The 18,439-nt window shown below is 41.4% G+C and overlaps 1 pseudogene; it reads left to right on the forward strand.

Annotated features, from left to right (window-relative positions):
* Nucleotides 1-6,037: 6,037 nt before the first annotated feature.
* On the forward strand, nucleotides 6,038-13,991 carry LOC121649977 (annotated as a pseudogene).
* Nucleotides 13,992-18,439: the final 4,448 nt, after the last annotated feature.

The raw sequence follows: 18,439 nt of genomic DNA on the forward strand, positions 1-18,439 counted from the left end.
CAGGTGCACAAAGTCCAAAAACACATGTAAACACAGATGATGTCCCCTTGTGTTAACCTGACAGCATGAACATGGACAAACGACTTTGCTACTGAAAGCTCACATCTCACAGATTCCACAGCTGGAAGTCTCATCTTGATATAACCAAGATTCGCCAAACCAGAGGCAGAAGAAGGCTACGCTTTACGTTTGTAAACAGTCAGAAAACATGTCTTACCTTTGCTGTCTCGCCTAAATTGAAACCACATTTATTTAAAAAAAGAAATAATAAATAAACAAAAACTTTCTCATTGTCCTTTGGGAGCAGTTTCCCAGATGGGCAGATGGGCAGTTTCACGATGTTCTACCAAGAGCCATCGATATACTCAGAGTTGCGACATCCGTTGACTTCATTGTAAGAGCGGTCACGTGGGTCATGGAGCCTCCAATAGTTCCAAACAAACCCCGCGTTGCTATACTCTACTACGGAACAGACAGCAACGGTCGGATTACTGAGGGTGAAAACTAAATAAACATATTCTTGCTGCATAAATACTTTTGTCAGTGAATGCATTATTATGTTAATGTTGATTTACGTGACGATCAAGTCATGTTATAGAATAGATTAAAAAAGTGTAACCAGCATAATAATTTCATTCATTTTGGAGGGAAATGTTCATCTCAACCAACAAGCTAGCATTTATTAAAGATCAGACATGATGGTCCTTATTAGCCTCTATATTTCTTACTCATAACCACCCATACAATTCACTTTTGTAAGGTTAAATGATTAGGTTGTTAGAGCTTACTTTCATCTAATTATTAAAGCCAGCCATGTGGTAGCATGGAATGTCAGTACTTAAAGTCAAAAACTAATACAACACTGAATATCAGACAACACTGTGTCTCTCAGCTGCATTGTTTTATGTAAATCCAAATCTGCACTGTCTTTCATAAGCTGAAAAAAAAAAAAAAACTTGATCTTGCTTAGTTTATGTTCTTCCATTCTTGTCTTTTTATTTATAAATTATGCTTCATATATTCTTATGTTGTTAATGTTATTGTAAAGCCCTTTGAATCTCCATGTTGTTGAATTGTGCTGTATAAATAAACTTGCTTTGCTTTGAATGTAAAAGGAAACATCTCACTGAGCAACTACTTGGTTTTAATAAAAACTCACTTGACCTACTGGTGGGACTGGCACTGACAGGCACAAGAAAACAAGGGAAACCTTTCAAAAAACAAACTTTTTATTGACATAAAACAACAGGGCAAGGCAATAAAGTAAATAAATCAGTTACAGCATGTATAATGAAATGATAAAAATAAACATTGGGGAAGGAAAAATGACAAACTGATGGATGTCAGTGTTCCTGCCTGCTGCACCTGAATAAAGAATAATAAAAAAAAAAGAAAAGAAAATGGCAGTAATGACTAATCGACTACAAAACATGAATGTAGAGCAGCTGTAAGGGTAGAACATGAGCTAATATCCAAATAAGTGAACAAGTATGTGTGAAAAAATAATGCAAGGGTAAAGAGGGATAATAAAAGAGTTATAATGAATGAATAGAGATGCACAGGGAATTGGTGAAATATAAGTTAATTAGGAATCATGATTACTACTTAGTTATTGTTGCATGGAACATGGAAAGCAAAAGGGGACAAGGCAGTTTTAATAAATATTTAAACAGTTTAAATGAAATTTAATGGATACAAGTCAGTAGGCTCTGGATAATTACCTAACAGGTCATCTGCTCTGTGATTTTCTATTATATGTAATAGAGAATTCATGAAAAGCATTACAAACTCCCGAGCTTTCCCTGTTACTACGCAATAAAATCCCCAGTACATGAAAAAACTGTTCACCTTAAAATACAACACAGGACCCCGAAATGTCATCTCTCGGCACCGGGCTAAACCGAATGTCCGAATGTTCACCCTACTCCCTACATAGTGCCCTATATAGGGGTTACGCCATTTTGTCAGGGTGTCCGAATGTCCAGAGAGAAAAAAGTAGGGCACTCAAAATTACCCACAATGCATCTTGAAAAGTAGTGAGCATCGATGGTCACTAGATGGGTCAATATAGACCGCAATGCATTGCGGGCAGAAGGTCAACATGGTGCAAGGAGGCAAAAAAAATGAGCTGCGCAAAATTACCTATAAGCACGTTGACGTTGTGGTTTCTGTGGTGATGGCGGTAATCACATGGTTTGCGGCGACAAAAAAAATAGGCAGCTTCGTGTCCGAATCGCCAAAAGAATGAGTGCGCTATGTAGTGTGTTATGTAGTGCAGCCCTATGTAGTGAACGAGGGGTTAAGGAGTAGGGTGGACATTCGGACACAGCCAGAAAGTGTCGCAACTCTGAGTATGTCGATGGCTCTGGTTCTGCCCATCTGCATGGGTTTTGACAGACAAAGAGAACTGTCGGTTCTTTTTCTTCTCTCTTAAGTTCCAGACAGAAAACGTCTCTTCATGTTAATAAACCTGCTCTCTCCTGATTACATCAGACGCACCACTGCAGCAGTGGACTGCATGTTTCTGTAATCAAAGCCACTGAGCAAAAAAAAAAAAAAAAACCTTAAAGTGCGGTTTGAACAATTACCCGGTTAACTAATTGTTGCGTTAACGCGCGATTAAAGCGTTAACGTGCCCAGCCCTAATATAAATGATAAATGGTCTGTACTTATATAGCACTTTTATCCAAAATGCTTTACATGTATGTCATTCACACACACATTCACACACTGATGGCGGAAGCTGCCATGCAAGGCGTTCAACCACGACCCATCAGGAGCAATTAGGGGTTCGGTGTCTTGCTCAGGGACACCTTGATATGAGCTTGAGAAGCCGGGAACAAACCGACAACCCTTGGGTTACATGGTCTATACTGAACAGGACAAAAGGAAAAAGAAGAAAAAAACAGACAGCTTGTTTAGAAAATTGATGCAGTTTTATTATTTATTTATTTATTTTTTAGGAAAGTACAAAGCTGCCTAACTCCAAAAGATAAAGATATACTCTAAGAGACTTAAAGCTGTATCTGCTGTGACAGGTGTCTCTATAAACTATTGTGTTTGTGGGAGTAACTATATTTGCACACACCAGTTTTCATTTGATTTTTTTTTTCCTTTCTTAATTTTGCAAAAAAAAAAATAATAAATAAATAAAATAAAAACGATTTATATATATATATACTCCTCCCTGAGCCGCCACCTTATGGTGGTGGAGGAGTTTGTGCGTCCTGACGATCCTAGCGGCTACGTTGTCGGGGGCTCATGCCCCTGGTAGGGTCACCCATGGCAAACAGGTGTCTAGGGGAGGGACCAGACGAAGTGGGGCTCAAACCACCCTTATGATGATGAAAAAACAAGGACCAAGGTTTCCTTTGCCTGAAAGTGGGTCACCGGGGCCCCCCCCCTTGGAGCCAGGCCAGTGCATTGTGAGCTGGGTGGCTGCCAGGACCCTGGTGGTCTGATCCTCGGCTGCAAAAGCTAGCTCTAGGGACGTAGAATGTCACCTGTGGTGCTTTTTTGTTGGACTTCTGTGCTCGTCATGGATTGTCCATAACGAACACCTTGTTCAGACATAAGAGTGTCCACATGTGCACTTGGCACCAGGACACTTTAGGCCGCAGTTCGATGGTCGACTTTGTAGTCATGTTGTCGGACTTGCGGGCCGCATGTTCTGGACACTCGGTTGAAGAGAGGGGCAGAGCTGTCAACTGATCACCACCTGGTGGTGAGTTGGCTCAGATGGTGGGGGAGGATGCTGGTCAGGCCTGGTAGACCCAAGCGTGTTGTGAGGGTCTGCTGGGAACGTCTGGCAGCGTCCCGTGTCAGAAAGAGTTTCAACTCCCATCTCCGGCAGAGCTTCAACCCTGTCCCGGGTGAGGCGGGGGACATTGAGTTCGAATGGGCTGTGTTCCGTGCCTGTATTGCCAGCCGCAGCTATGGCCATAAGGTCATCGGTGCCTGCCGTGGCGGTAACCCCTGAACTCGTTGGTGGACACCGGCAGTAAGGGATGCCGTCAAACTGAAGAAGGAGTCCTATCGGGCCTTTTTGGCCTGTGGCACTCCAGAGGCAGCTGATGGGTATTGGCGGGCTAAGCGGAGCGCAGTTTCGGCGGTCGCTAAGGCAAAAACTCGGGCATGGGAGCAGTTTGGAGAGGCCATGGAGAATGACTTCTGGACGGCTTCGAGGAGATTCTGGTCCACCATCCGGCGGCTCAGGAGGGGAAAGAGGTGCTCTGTCAACACTGTGTACAGTGGGGATGGGGGGCTGCTGACCTTGACTCGGGACGTTGTGAGGCGGTGGAGGGAATACTTCGAAGACCTTCTCAATCCCACCAACACGTCTTCTGATGAGGAAGCAGAGTCTAGGGTAGCTGGTGCTGGCTCTCCTATCTCTGGAGCTGAGGTCGCTGAGGTGGTTAACTACAGGGGGGATCACACTCCTCAGCCTCCCCGGTAAGCTCTATTCAAGGGTGCTTGAGAGGAGGGTCCATTGGATAGTTGAACCGCGGATTGAGGAGGCGTAGTGTGGTTTTCGTCCCGGTCGTGGAACAGTGGACCAGCTCTACACCCTCTTCGGGGTCGTTGAGGGGGCATGGGAGTTTGCCCAACCAATCTACATGTGTTTTGTGGATTTGGAGAAGGCATTCGACCGTGTTCCCCGGGGGGTACTCCGGGAGTATGGAGTGCCGGACTTGCTGTCTGGACCCTGTACGACCGGTGTCAGAGCTTGCTCCGCATTGCCGGAAGTAAATCAGAATCATTTCCAGTGCGGATTGGACTCTGCCAAGGCTGCCCTTTGTCACCGATTCTGTTCATAACCTTTATGGACAGAATTTCCAGGCGCAGCTGAGGTGTTGAGGGGATCCGGTTCGGTGGCCTCAGGATTGGGTCTCTGCTCCTTGCGGATGATGTGGTTCTGTTGGCTTCATCGGGCCGTGATCTTCAGCTCTCACTGGAGCAATTTGCAGCCGAGTGTGAAGCAGCTGGGATGAGAATCAGCACCTCCAAGTCCGAGACCATGGTCCTCAGCCGGAAAAGGGTGGAGTGCCCTCTCCGGGTCTGCAATAGGGTCCTGCCCCAAGTGGAGGAGTTTACGTATCTCGGGGTCTTGTTCACGAGTGAGGGAAGGATGGAACGGGAGATCGACAGGTGGATCGGTGCGGCGTCTGCAGTGATGCAGACTCTGCATCGGTCTGTCGTGATGAAGAGGGAGCTGAGCCAAAAGGCAAAGCTTTTGATTTACCGGTCGATCTACGTTCCTACCCTCACCTATGGTCATGAGCTGTGGGTAGTGACTGAAAGAACGAGAGCGGCCAAAAATGAGTTTTCTCCGCAGGGTGGCCGGGCTCTCCCTTAGAGATAGGGTGAGAAGCTTGGTGATCCGGGAGGGGCTCAGAGTAGATCCCCTGGTCCTCCACATTGAGAGGAGCCAGATGAGGTGGCTCGGGCATTTGGCTAGGATGCCTCCTGGACGCCTCCCTGGTGAGGTGTTCCGGGCACGTCCCACTGGAAAGAGGCCCCGAGAAAGACCTAGGTCACACTGGACAGACAACATCTCTCGGCTGGGAACGCTTCGGGATCCCTCCGGATGAGCTGGTGAATGTGGCCGGGAAGAGGGAAGTCTGGGTTTCCCTGCTTAGGCAGCTGCCCCCGCAACCCGACTCCGGATAAGCGGAAGAAAATGGATGGATGGATATATATATAAATATATATATATATATATATATTTGTGTAGCCAAAGTATCAAGGGCATGTAGATCTTTTTTCTAAAACACTATATGTGTCTGTTTTCAGAGAAATTGTTTGGCATTATATACATATTTTGCTACCATCACTTGCAACTGACTGATTTAGTTCATCATTTTGCAGTCAGAATTTCTTCAATAAAACAATATTTTTTTTTTTGAGTTGAGTTTAAGCAGGTACATGGAAATAGCCATGTCATGTTAAAGAATGATTAACTCGGGACCAACTATGAATGCTGAGACATCTCTCTGTCTTCCTGATGTTATATAACAGCTTGACTCAAAGTCCAGCCTGCATGTCCTGAACTATTGAAAGACTCATTCACACCTGCTAAGCAACAGGCATCCAGTTTGCTGTGCAGAAAGAGGCAATGAGAAGCAGAGTGTGGTTTCCTGCAGTGGGACTGTTGGCTTGGATATGCTGCTTCAGTCTAGGGCCTGTTCAAGGGGGGAAGGTGCTGGTTATGCCTGTGGATGGAAGCCACTGGCTCAGCATGAAGATACTGGTGAAGGAACTCAGCCGCAGGGGCCATGAGGTTACCGTTCTGGTGCCAGAAAGCAGCATGTTGATCAAAGGCTCAGACAGCTACAAGACTGAGATCTACAAAGTGCCGTATACCCAAGCTGAGCTGGATGAAAATGTAAATAAAGTCAAAGAAGGGGTGTTCACCAAGGCACCAGGACTCACAGATCTGTTCGTCAATGTGCAGCGTTTGGTGACCTTTACTTCACTCCAGGTAGTGGGTTGTGAAACTTTGCTGGACAACAAGCCTTTAATGGGACGACTTAGGGGAGAGGGATTTGATCTCATGCTTACAGACCCCTTCCTTCCTTGCGGCTCTGTCCTGGCTAAACTCTTCTCAATTCCAACTGTTTATTTCCTGCGTGGACTTCCATGTGGATTGGACATTAAAGCTAACCAGTGCCCATCTCCTCCTTCCTATGTTCCATTGGCCTTTACTGGTAATACAGACCACATGACCTTCCCACAAAGAGTGAAAAACATGATGATGCTTTTTGTGGAATCCTACCTGTGCAAATTAATGTATCAAGACTTTGACGATCTGGCCAGCAAGCGTTTTGGAAACGGCATGACTTATACAGAACTTATAAGCCATGGAGCTATCTGGCTTCTTAGATATGACTTTGTATTTGAATGGCCCAGACCTCTCTTACCAAATATGGTTTTAATTGGTGGGATCAACTGTGCAAAGAAAGCTCCTCTGCCAGCGGTGAGTATGTAAATAAATGTATACAAGTTAATAAGCATGCATTGGGATTAATTGAACTCTTTGAGTTTAGTTTGATTAACATGGAGGAGTAAAAGTGACTCAATTAATTATTTAAATATATCATTAAATAATTACTTAAATCTGTAAATAAATAATTAAAATTATAATTAAATACATTAATGGGTTCTTAAATGTATTATTAATTAATTAAAAGTGACATAATGAAATAATTGCTCCTATTAAGGTGAAAGTTGTCTCTGGAAAGAAAAAGTCTACATGGAGAAATTCCACACTGGTAAAGCATGGAAAAAGACAGTGTCGGAAAGCCGAGCGCAGATAGAGAAAAACAAATCTACAGGTTCATTATGACATGTATAAAGAGAAACTTCACTCTTATAATCTACAACTGAAGAATGCAAGAAAGTCCTATTTCTCATTAGCAAAAACTGTCATAATGCTCAGGTCTTATTCGCTATTGTTGACAAGTTAACAAACCCTCCTGTGTCAATAGCACCTGAACTTTATTCCACCAAGGCCAGCAATGAGTTTGCCAAAATTTTCATGGAAAAAATCCAAAATATCAGACAAGGAGTTGGTTTATCAACAGCAGGTTCAACAGACATACTGTGTCCATTGAAAACCACTATAAGCACCATGACACAGTTTAATCCCATTAACAACAAAGATCTGGGCAACATCTCATGTCAGCTGAACTTCTCCTCTTGCTGCTTGAACATCCTGCCCACAGGTTTCTTCAAAAAGGTCTCAAAGACTCTGGAGCCAGATCTGTTACAGATTGTGAACTTGTTCTTAATTTCTGGCGTCTTCCCAGAACTTTTAAAAACAGCTGTAATCAAACCCCTGCTAAAAAGAGACAACCTAGACAAGACACAAATGAGCAACTACAGGCCGATCTCAAATCTTCCTTTTCTAGGATAATTGAAAAAGCCATTTTTCATCAGCTAAACGACATTTTAACACAAAACAACTGCTGCGATGTCTTCCAGTCAGGTTTTAGACAGCACCACAGCACTGCTGAGACTGCTCTGACCAAAGTCATTATTGACATATGTTTGAATACAGATGATGGAAAAATGTCAGTCTTAGTCTTACTGGACCTCAGTGCTGCATTTGATACAGTTGACCACAATATATTGCTTAAATGACTGGAGAACTGGGTGGGCCTCTCTGGCACTGCACTACACTGGTTTAAATCTTATTTAGAGAGTAGAAAGTACTTTGTGTCAATAGGTAACTTTACATGTGAGCAGACAAAAATTACATGTGGAGTTCCCCAAGGTTCCATCCTGGGGCCTCTTCTGTTTAACATCTACATACTCCCACTAGCACAGGTCATGAGGAAAAACAAAATTAGTTACCATAGCTACGCAGATGACACACAGATATATATTACAATGTCACCAGGAGACCGAGGCCCCGTACAGGCTGTTGGTAAATGCATTGAGGAGATTAATGGCTGGATATGTCTGAACATTCTTCAGTTAAACAAAAACAAAACTGAGGTGATGGTCTTTGGCGCGAAAGAGAAATGATTAAAGGTCCCATATTATACACTTTATTCCCAATCTGAGACCATTCATTAATATCTAAATGAAATATTTCCGCCATGGTATGGACAAATCGACCCTCAGTTTGAGTGCAGCGGCTTCTCTTCACCTCCCTCTTTTTAGCAGCTTCAGAAATGTGCCGTTTATGGTGGGCGGAACCCTGGTGGAGCAGCTCAGCTGTTGGCTCCGCCCATCGCATCGCCCGTCATGAGGTGATTGACAGGTTAGGCCTTAGCGGTTACTAGACGCTGATTACAGCGTAGTGAAGGATAAACAAACGCCGGAACACCGGAACCCATTCCTGAAGAAGTTCGAGCAAGAAGACTAACAGTACTTGCTCTTACCTCTCCAGCTGTGTCACGGACAGTTGGTATTGAACCTGGCTTCAGCTTCAAAACGGTTGGCGAAGCCTGCTTTCCATGCACCCATGTTGTGGAAACAGTCCTCTTTGAAATGCTGGCCACAGACATGCAAAACCTTTGGAAGTTTTCCGGGTACATTTCCTCCAAAAATAAAATTAATCCACTCAGTCCTCGTGGGTTCAGTGGATGGAGTAAAAAAAACGTTTTCGTGTTCATTTATGCAGCCACAAACAGAACAGTGCTTTTGTCGCTTAGCCATGTCTGCTAACGAGGGTTGCCGAAGAGGGAAAAACACTGGGCGCTAGGTGATTTTTAGAGGGCGGGCTTTGAGAGCCGGTAGACGGGTCCATCGCTCTATGGGGAGTGGTTATTGTCCCTTATGACGTTATAACGTACACGCTTTCAAACAAGCTCATTTCAGCGCTTACTTCCCTAGAGGTGGAGCAGGGGGGAGAGAGAGCGCCTGAAAGAGTTTCACACTTACGGGTCTCCTACACATGCGGGGGGACCAGTATGACTGTTCCAAAACCATTAAAAAGTGAATTTTGCATAATATGGGACCTTTAAAGGTCACCACAGAGCTTCCGTCTATACACCTAAAAACCACCAACCAGGCCAGAAATCTGGGTGTACTGATGGACTCAGACCTTAACTTTGAAAAACACATTAAGGGAATTACAAAATCAGCCTACTATCACCTTAAGAATATATCAAGGGTCTGCGCTTTCATCTTTAGTCGGCTTGATTATTGTAACAGTATTTTTACAGGTCTACCTAAAAAATCAATTAGACACCTGCAGCTGATTCAGAACTCTGCTGCTTGAGTCCTCACTAAGACAAGAAAGTGGACCACATCAGTCCAGCTCTGAGGTCTTACCACTGGCTGCCTGTTCGTCAAAGAATAGACTTCAAAGTTCTTCTGCTGGTCTATAAAGCTCTGAATGGGTTTAGGGACCAAAATACATCAGTGACCTCTTGACCCATTATGAACCTGCCAGAAAACCTCAGGTCATCTGACCCAGTTTCTTATCAGTTCCCAGAGCCAGAACCAGACAAGGAGAAGCTACATTCAGCTTCTATGCTCCGCATGTCTGGAACAAACCTCCCAGAAAGCCTCAGATCAGCTGAAACACTCAGTTTATTTAAATCAAGGGCTGAAGACATACCTGTTTCTCTGCTGCATTTCAAATAGTTTTTATTTAGAAGTCAAAAATCTGCATCTGGTTCTTTTAAGCTGGAATCATGTTTAATATTGTCTTTAACTTTATTTCTTGCATTTCATCTATTTTATTTTAACATATTCCTTCTGCCTTTATTTCATTAATTGCATTTCTTTTAATCTTTATATTTTTTTTAATGCACTTGTCTGCACCCTGCTGTAATGATTTATGTAAAGCACTTTGAATTGTCTTGTACATGAAATGTGCTATACAAATAAATTTGCCTTTGCCTTTAATTAAATATATCATTAAATAATTACCTAAATGTGTCATTAAATAATTAAAATGATAATTAATGCATTATTGTGTTACAAAAACGTACCAACTGATTAAAATGTAAATGAATGTATGTAAAAAGATATAGAATTATTTCACTAATTATTTTATTTATGGTCCTGTGTTGCAGTGCATCATGAATTTATTTTATCTGTCAGCCTAGCTCAAAGTCAGTGGGCGGATCCTGACACCTGATTGGTTACCCTTTCCACAAGTCCAGGCAAATGCACTCCAGATAATGGATCAATGCAGAGCTAGTGAACACATTCCAATACACTGTGTGGTGTTAGTCCTCTATGTTGATTTAGATACTCTATTAAACAAACCCATAGAACAAACTTTTATTGACAACCACAAAATATCAGGCAGCATGCAAGATGTAGGAACTGCTGAGCGACGCAGCGGATTTGATTGCAGAAGCTCTAAACGGAACTTCTACTTGGTGCTCCAGAACTGCAGTCAATATGTCAAACTCCAAACGTCCCTGAGTGTGTTCTGCTTGTTACGCCCAAGCAGCAACCTCAGGCGGTGAAATGTGAAGCCTATGCGGAAGTGCAAGAAATTGCAGTTCACCCCTCATCCGCTAAGGGCTGGCTCCAAAACAGAGCAAATCCTCAAAGACTCCACGTTAAAAAGACCAACATCACAGTGGAAACAAACAAGTTTAAAGCCTGGTACAAAAATCCATTTTAAGTTTACCTTCATGATAACTGCGAGGGGGGTGAATTTTTTCTAACTCATCCATTTGGATGATATTTAATCTTGAAATTCTGCATAATTAGGGGCTTGTCCTTTTGATTGACAGGTATCCAATATCTGCAGCAAGAAGGGAGAGTGCAGCACAACTGCGGTTTTTAGCCGTCTAACAGTGCACCTTAGCTTTAGCCCGCCTATCTTCATTATCATTCATCCACATGGAGAATTAAGACAAACCCTTGATAAACATAAACAAATGCCATCAGGAATCACAACAGTGGTTAAAAGAAATTATTCTCTAAGGACATTCAAAACTGTTTTTCTTGGCTTGATTGCATGCCTATTTTATTTATTTATTTTAATTTGCAGAGACAATGAAATTGTTTCAGTTCTGAAGTGAATGTGGAGAGAGAAGCATCCACCAAAACTCAAACATCAGCTATATTTTACATATTTGTTTCTTGATTTAAGTATAATTTAATTCCAAAAATTGAGGTAGAGCTTTTTTGTCTGATAATTGTGATCCAGATTTCAACCAGCACAAGAGGAAAGGAGTTGGAGACCTTGTTGTGTCAATAGGGATCAGATACTTGTAAAAACAGTAGGCTTGTTGAAATTAGTACAAAGTGTGATTGTGCTTGAAAGATTAAAAGAACGTTTCTTACATACATGTTGATAAAATTATTTTTCTCATGTATTTATTAGAAATGCATCTTTTAGAGACTGGGTGTAAGCTGAGTGTTTCAAATTTGTGGGTGTAATTTTTATGTCTTCTCCCACCTCTTTTCAGGACCTGAAAGAGTTTGTGGATGGCTCTGGAGATGATGGCTTTATCGTCTTCACTCTGGGTTCAGTGGTGTCCAACATGCCTGAGGAGAAAGCTAAACTGTTTTTTGATGCATTTCGTCAAATTCCCCAGAGGGTAACGTAGAACTCAGTAGTTTAATTCTATCAGCTGACTTCTGTTCTACTGCTCTTTATAATATCAGATAAACACTGATTAAGGTTCAAGGTTCCTTTCATTCATTTGTATGTTTTGACATGAAACAGGTTTTTTTCTTCTGACCACCAGACATAAGATAAAGTCCAATCATAAAACTTTACAAGCATATCTCTCATAAATCACAGAATAAAGAACTGAACAAAAAATTCAATTGCAGCTTATAAGAAACAGAGTATAATGTTAAAGCACAACAGCATAGCAAAGCAGAGCCATGTAGAGTGCATTCACGAGGCATGGAGGTGACCAGTTTTTCAGCTTCTTAGTAGAAGATGCATTTGAGCCTTGTGTTCTAGCCATGACACAGCCTCCCACCTGAGGGTAAGGGATCAGTTTATGGGTTGGCACCGCTCCTGATTATGCTGATAGAAAGGTCTTCAAAGAAAGAGAGGTTTCTGCAGATGATCTCCTGTGCTGCTTTTATCAATTCTTGCAGCACCCATGTTTTTTTTAAAAAACATTTTAACCAGACCTTTTCACTGTTTGCATACATCGGAAAAGTCTGATAAGGTTCAGCTACTAGACTTTGTCCTCTGTCTTGAAAAACATGAAAGCCGTTAGTTCTGCAGTTTGCATGTGCTCACCAGGTGCTATGATTTGTGTTTCAGGTTGTGTGGAGATACACTGGAGCTCTACCCAAAGATGTACCCAAGAACGTCAGAGTTATGAAATGGTTACCTCAGAACGATCTCCTAGGTGTGATTCATTTCTCATTAAAATAAAACAGAAGACACATTACATAGATTGTCGATTTAACCTCTGACTGCTTTTTGTGTCTGTCTTCTCCAGCCCAAACCAATGCTAAAGTCTTCATGACTCATGGAGGTTCCCATGGTATCTATGAAGGTATCTGTAACGGTGTGCCCATGTTGACGTTTCCACTTTTTGGGGACCAGGGAGACAATGTTCATTGAATGGTGGTTCGTGGTGTGGCAGAGCAACTCAGTATAGTTGATATGACAAGTGAAACCCTGGTGGCTGCCCTGAAGAAACTCATTTATGATAAAAGGTAAGACAATTCATAACTAATTAATCCCAGCAACCAAATACCTAGCACTGTGCAAAAGTTTTAGGCAGGTGTGAAAATATCATCCTAATTGGTATGACATGCCTTTTTGCCTTCAGTCCAGCATTGATTTGTTTTAAGTACACTTGCTCAAAGTCAGGGGTCATAATTTCCATAAAAACATAGTTATTAGCTGTAGCAGACACAGCTGTGCAAGAAATTTAAACTTGGTGAAAAAACAGCTAAACAACCAAATATGTCATATTTTGACTTATAAGCCCATCATTCTGCATTTTTTTTTTTTTGCAACCCAGTTCTTATACTTCTTATATTTGTGTACAGCAGCAAATTCACATAATTTAAGTTGATCACTAACTTGATGCCATAAAAAATCTAGATAACAACATATTGCTCCCTCTCAGTTACAAAGAACGGATGGTGGAGTTGTCCCAGATACATCTAGATGTCCCCGTCCAACCCTTGGACCTGGCTGTTTTCTGGACCGAGTTTGTCATGAGACACAAAGGAGCCACACATCTGAGGGTCGCTGCACATGACTTGAACTGGATTCAGTACCATAGCTTGGACGTCATCGGCTTTCTAGTCATTATCCTCATAACTGTTTTGTGGCTGACAATGAAATGTTGCTTATTTTTTACACGCAAGTGTTTCAGAAAGAGTAATGCCAAGAAAAAGTCTGAGTAATGTCTCTTATGATGTGAATGGTATGAACACTGCTGTGAAGTGTGTTGTGCAGTTTTAATTTTGTCATTTTGTATTTTCATCTGAAACACATGTATAAAAATAATGCTGACAGTAATTGTTTAAAGCCATCAATCCCTCCTTAAAACAAAATTCTAAATAAATAAAATTAGTTTTGATTCATAGACACATGTCCATGGATTTGTGTGTACAATCTAAACAAGCTATGAACAGTTTTCAGGTATATACAGTATTCCTTTTATATCGCTCCGTTTTTTAGGCTCCATAGTCTTTGACTCCTGATTAGTAGAGTTAATTTTATGAATATGTCTTATGTTTGCTTTTGATAAACATTATTTTTAAATTGTTCTATTTTTTTTTTTGGTAACACATCTATGTAAACACCATTTCCAGTGATTTTTTTTAATCTTGCAAGCATGATGATTATTTTGTTTGTTTGATTAAAGCAAACGTGATGCAGACAGGTGATCAGTGGCAGCTAGCTAATCATGCTAGTTAGTTTCAACAGCATGGACAGTGCTTGCAGATATGAGTTCAGATGATGTGGAAAAACAAGGTATTTTGAGGTTGTATTATAAGTAATGGTAGTAGTGAAGCCACAGTTTCATTTTAACAGCAAAAGTTATTGTAATGAAGCAACTTCAACAAATTGTGTCTGATGTCAAAGACAAACTACTGTGATTCATTGTTTGTTCATTGTCTTTAATTTACTTTCTAATAGAAAAAAAATTGAAAAGACTAAAAAAAAAAGTGGCTGAAATGTCAAATTCTTGTCCATCTCTCCTGGCTTTACATCTTTTTCTCTGCTATGAAGAGGACAGCAAAAAGACAAAACTGCAGGCCCTGTGCAGCACTGACATCAGAAAAGCACCAGGACAAGATAGAAGATCAGGGAGGGTGCCGAAAGACCCCATTTACCTGAAAACTGCCCCCATAAACCTTATGCTCAAGACTCCTGTGCCGGTGGTCATGAAATGTTTTGAGAGACATGTGCTACAATAAATAAAGGTTCATATCACCCCTTAGCCAATGCTAGTTCATCTACAGGTCCAGCAGGTCCACAGATGATACCATCTCCATTGCCCTCCACAGTACTTTCAGTCATGTGGAAAGCCCCAACATGTGTCAGGATGCTGTTTCTTAATTTTAGCTCGGCATTCAGCTCAATCATCCCCAGTCGACTGATTAGCAAACAGCAGACACTGTAACTTGGAACCCCTCCTTTGTCTGTGAATCAAACACTTCCTCATCCTCCACAATCATCCCCAACTCTAGTGTTCCACCGGACTGCACCCTGATTCCAGTCCTGTTTAAACTGTAAACCCATGACTGCAATGCCACCCACATTTGAAGTGTTTATTGTGGTAATGTAGACTAGTTCCTTTCCACCAGGTCCCCATAGCTATTGTTTGTCTCAGACCAGCAGCTATGTTCCGCCTGGTGTGATCTGGAAAAAAATAGTCTGGAGACATTTCGTTTTCAAGTTGAAAACGACATTTCCATATGACTCTGGTGCGGCTTTACCACAGGTCTGTAGCGGTGGCGAAACATTGGACTGTCACCACGTCTTTCACAACACCCTCACTACACTCATCATACAGGGAAGAAAGAGACAGTCAACTAAAATGGTGTTGAGATGGCAGTGATACCGTTTGTCCAAAGTGTTGATGAGTTTCTTAAATCCAGGATTATTCACTGTGTTAATTGAGAAAAAAGTTCTGTTTGTTTATAACGTTTGTCTCTCTGTGACTCTGGGAGCTGGTGGATTATTTAGTTGCAACTCACAAAAATTGAATATTTTTCTATTGTTTTGTGTTGCGTCGCAAGCCCCTGTGTGCATGCCTGCGTGCACGAACGCAATATTTTACATGTGTAACTGGGTGGTTTTACTCCAGGGTAATTATGGCGGTGTGATTTCCGACCCTATGCATGGTCGTGAAGGCATTACGGGCCATACTGCTTCCGTTTCTCCGCTTGGGCTCATCAGCTCATAAACAGGTGCGGTAGCTTCCTCTCTCTACCTTTGGGAGTGTTGGCGGCAGTGCGGTGTGTCGCCACGAGCTGGTTGCCATGGTTAGAGCCAGGTCGTCTGGTTTTATTGTTTGGGCCGTGGATTTTCTCCAAGCTTTGCTGGCGAAGGTAAATGCTGGTATGACGTTGTGGGATGCATATTATGTATACACCAGGCTAATGTGTATTCTTCCACACTAGACGGAGCTGCTGGTAATTCTGGAGTGGCGTTGGAGTAGAACTACGTTGCTCGGGACGGAGGTATGGATAAGACTAGTTGGCTTCTTGGTTAGCATGTATTGTGGCTAACTGTGTGTTAGCTAGCATTTATTAAAGATCAGACATGATGATCCTCATTAGCCTCTATATTTCTTACTGATAACCACCCATACAATTCACTTTTGTAAGGTGAAATGATTAGCTTGTTAGGGCTTACTTTCATCTAATTATTAAAGCCAGCCATGTGGTAGCATGTAATGTCAGTACTTAAGGTCAACAATGAATACAACACTGAATATCAGACAACACTGTGTCTCTCAGCTGCATTTCAATGGTTTGTATGTAAATCCAAATCTGAACTGTCTTTCATAAGCTGAATTAAAAAAAAGAAAAAACTTGATCTTGCTTAGTTTATGTTCTTCCATTTTTGTCTTTTTATTTATAAATTATGCTTCATATATTCTTATGTTGTTAATGTTATTGTAAAGTCCTTTGAATCTCCATGTTGTTGAATTGTGCTGTATAAATAAACTTGCTTTGCTTTGAATGTAGAAGGAAACATCTCACTGAGTAACTACTTGGTTTAACTAAAAACTAACTTGACCTGCTGGTGGGACTGGCACTGACAGGCACAAGAAAACAATGGAAACCTTTCAAACAACAAACTTTTTATTGACATAAAACAAAAAGGCAAGGCAATAAAGTAAATTAATCAGTTACAGCATGTATAATGAAATGATAAAAATAAACCTTGGGGAAGGAAAAATGACAAACTGATGTCAGTGTTCCTGCCTGCTGCTCCTGAATAAAGAATAAAAAAAAATGTCAGTAATGACTAATCGACTACAAAACATGAATGTAGAACAGCTGTAAGGGTAGAACATGAGCTAATATCCAAATAAGTGAACAAGTATGGGTGAAAAAATAATGCAAGGGTAAAGAGGGAAAATAAAAGAGTTATAATGAATGAACAGAGATGCACAGGGAATTGGTGAAATATATGTTAATTAGGAATCATGATTACTACTTAGTTATTGTTGCATGGAACATGGAAAGCAAAAGGGGACAAGGCAGTTTTAATAAATATTTAAACAGTTTAAATAAAATTTAATGGATACAAGTCAGTAGGCTCTGGATAATTACCTAACAGGTCATCTGCTCTGTGATTTTCTATTATATGTAATAGAGAATTCATGAAAAGCATTACAAACTCCCGAGCTTTCCCTGTTACTACGCATTAAAATCCCCAGTACATGAAAAAACTGTTCACCTTAAAATACAACACAGGACCCCGAAATGTCATCTCTCGGGGTCATATTATTATATATATATATATATATTAAGTCATATTGAACATCAAATTCTATGAATCTATGAATAACAATGCACTTGATCAGTACACAGAAATAAATAATATAAGACCGTGACCACACTTTTTTAAACTAAAACATAAAAGCTGGGAGGCCATGGTGTAAAAACACAATAGCTATAACATGCAAAGGCAAAATACATTTAAACAAAATTTTATCACATTTAACAGATGCAAATATGTTAATGCAGGACGTCCTACAGAATGTACATACATTTTCGTGTCTTTTAAGACTGATATTGCATCGACTTCCCTCTGAAAATGAATGGAATGCATTGGCGATGAATGCAGTCTGATGTGGTGTTTGGAACTATTGAACGTCTCCAGTAACCAGGAAGTGCGCCGCCATTTTTTGTACACGGGAGTCAGAGTCTGTGTCAGAATGTTCACCCTACTCCCTACATAGTGCCCTATATAGGGGTCACGCCATTTTGTCGGGGTGTCCGAATGTCCAGAGAGAAATAAGTAGGGCACTCAAAATTACCCACAATGCATCTTGAAAAGTAGAGCGCATCGATGGTCACTAGAAGGGTCAATATAGACCACAATGCATTGCGGGCAGAAGCTCAACATGGCGCAAGGAGGCGAAAAAATTGAGCTGCGTGAAATTATCTATAAGAAAACAAACAAAGAATAAAATACAACATAAGGAATAAAAACAAAAATATTTACACACAATTTTGGATTGGATTTGGAATGGCATCTTGACGTTGTGGTTGCCGTGGTGACGGCGGTAATCATGTGGTTTGTGGCAACGAAAAAAATAGGCAGCTTCGTGTCCGAATCGCCAAAAGAATGAGTGCACTATGTAGTGTGTTATGTAGTGCAGCCCTATGTAGTGAACGAGGGGTTAAGGAGTAGGGTGGACATTCAGACACAGCCAGAAAGTGTCGCAACTCTGAGTATATCGACGGCTCTGGTTCTGCCCATCTGCATGGGTTTTGACAGACAAAGAGAACTGTCGGTTCTTTTTCTTCTCTCTTAAGTTCCAGACAGGAAACGTCTCTTCATGTT

This window comes from Melanotaenia boesemani, chromosome 12, assembly GCF_017639745.1.
Source record: "Melanotaenia boesemani isolate fMelBoe1 chromosome 12, fMelBoe1.pri, whole genome shotgun sequence".
NCBI lineage: Eukaryota > Metazoa > Chordata > Actinopteri > Atheriniformes > Melanotaeniidae > Melanotaenia > Melanotaenia boesemani.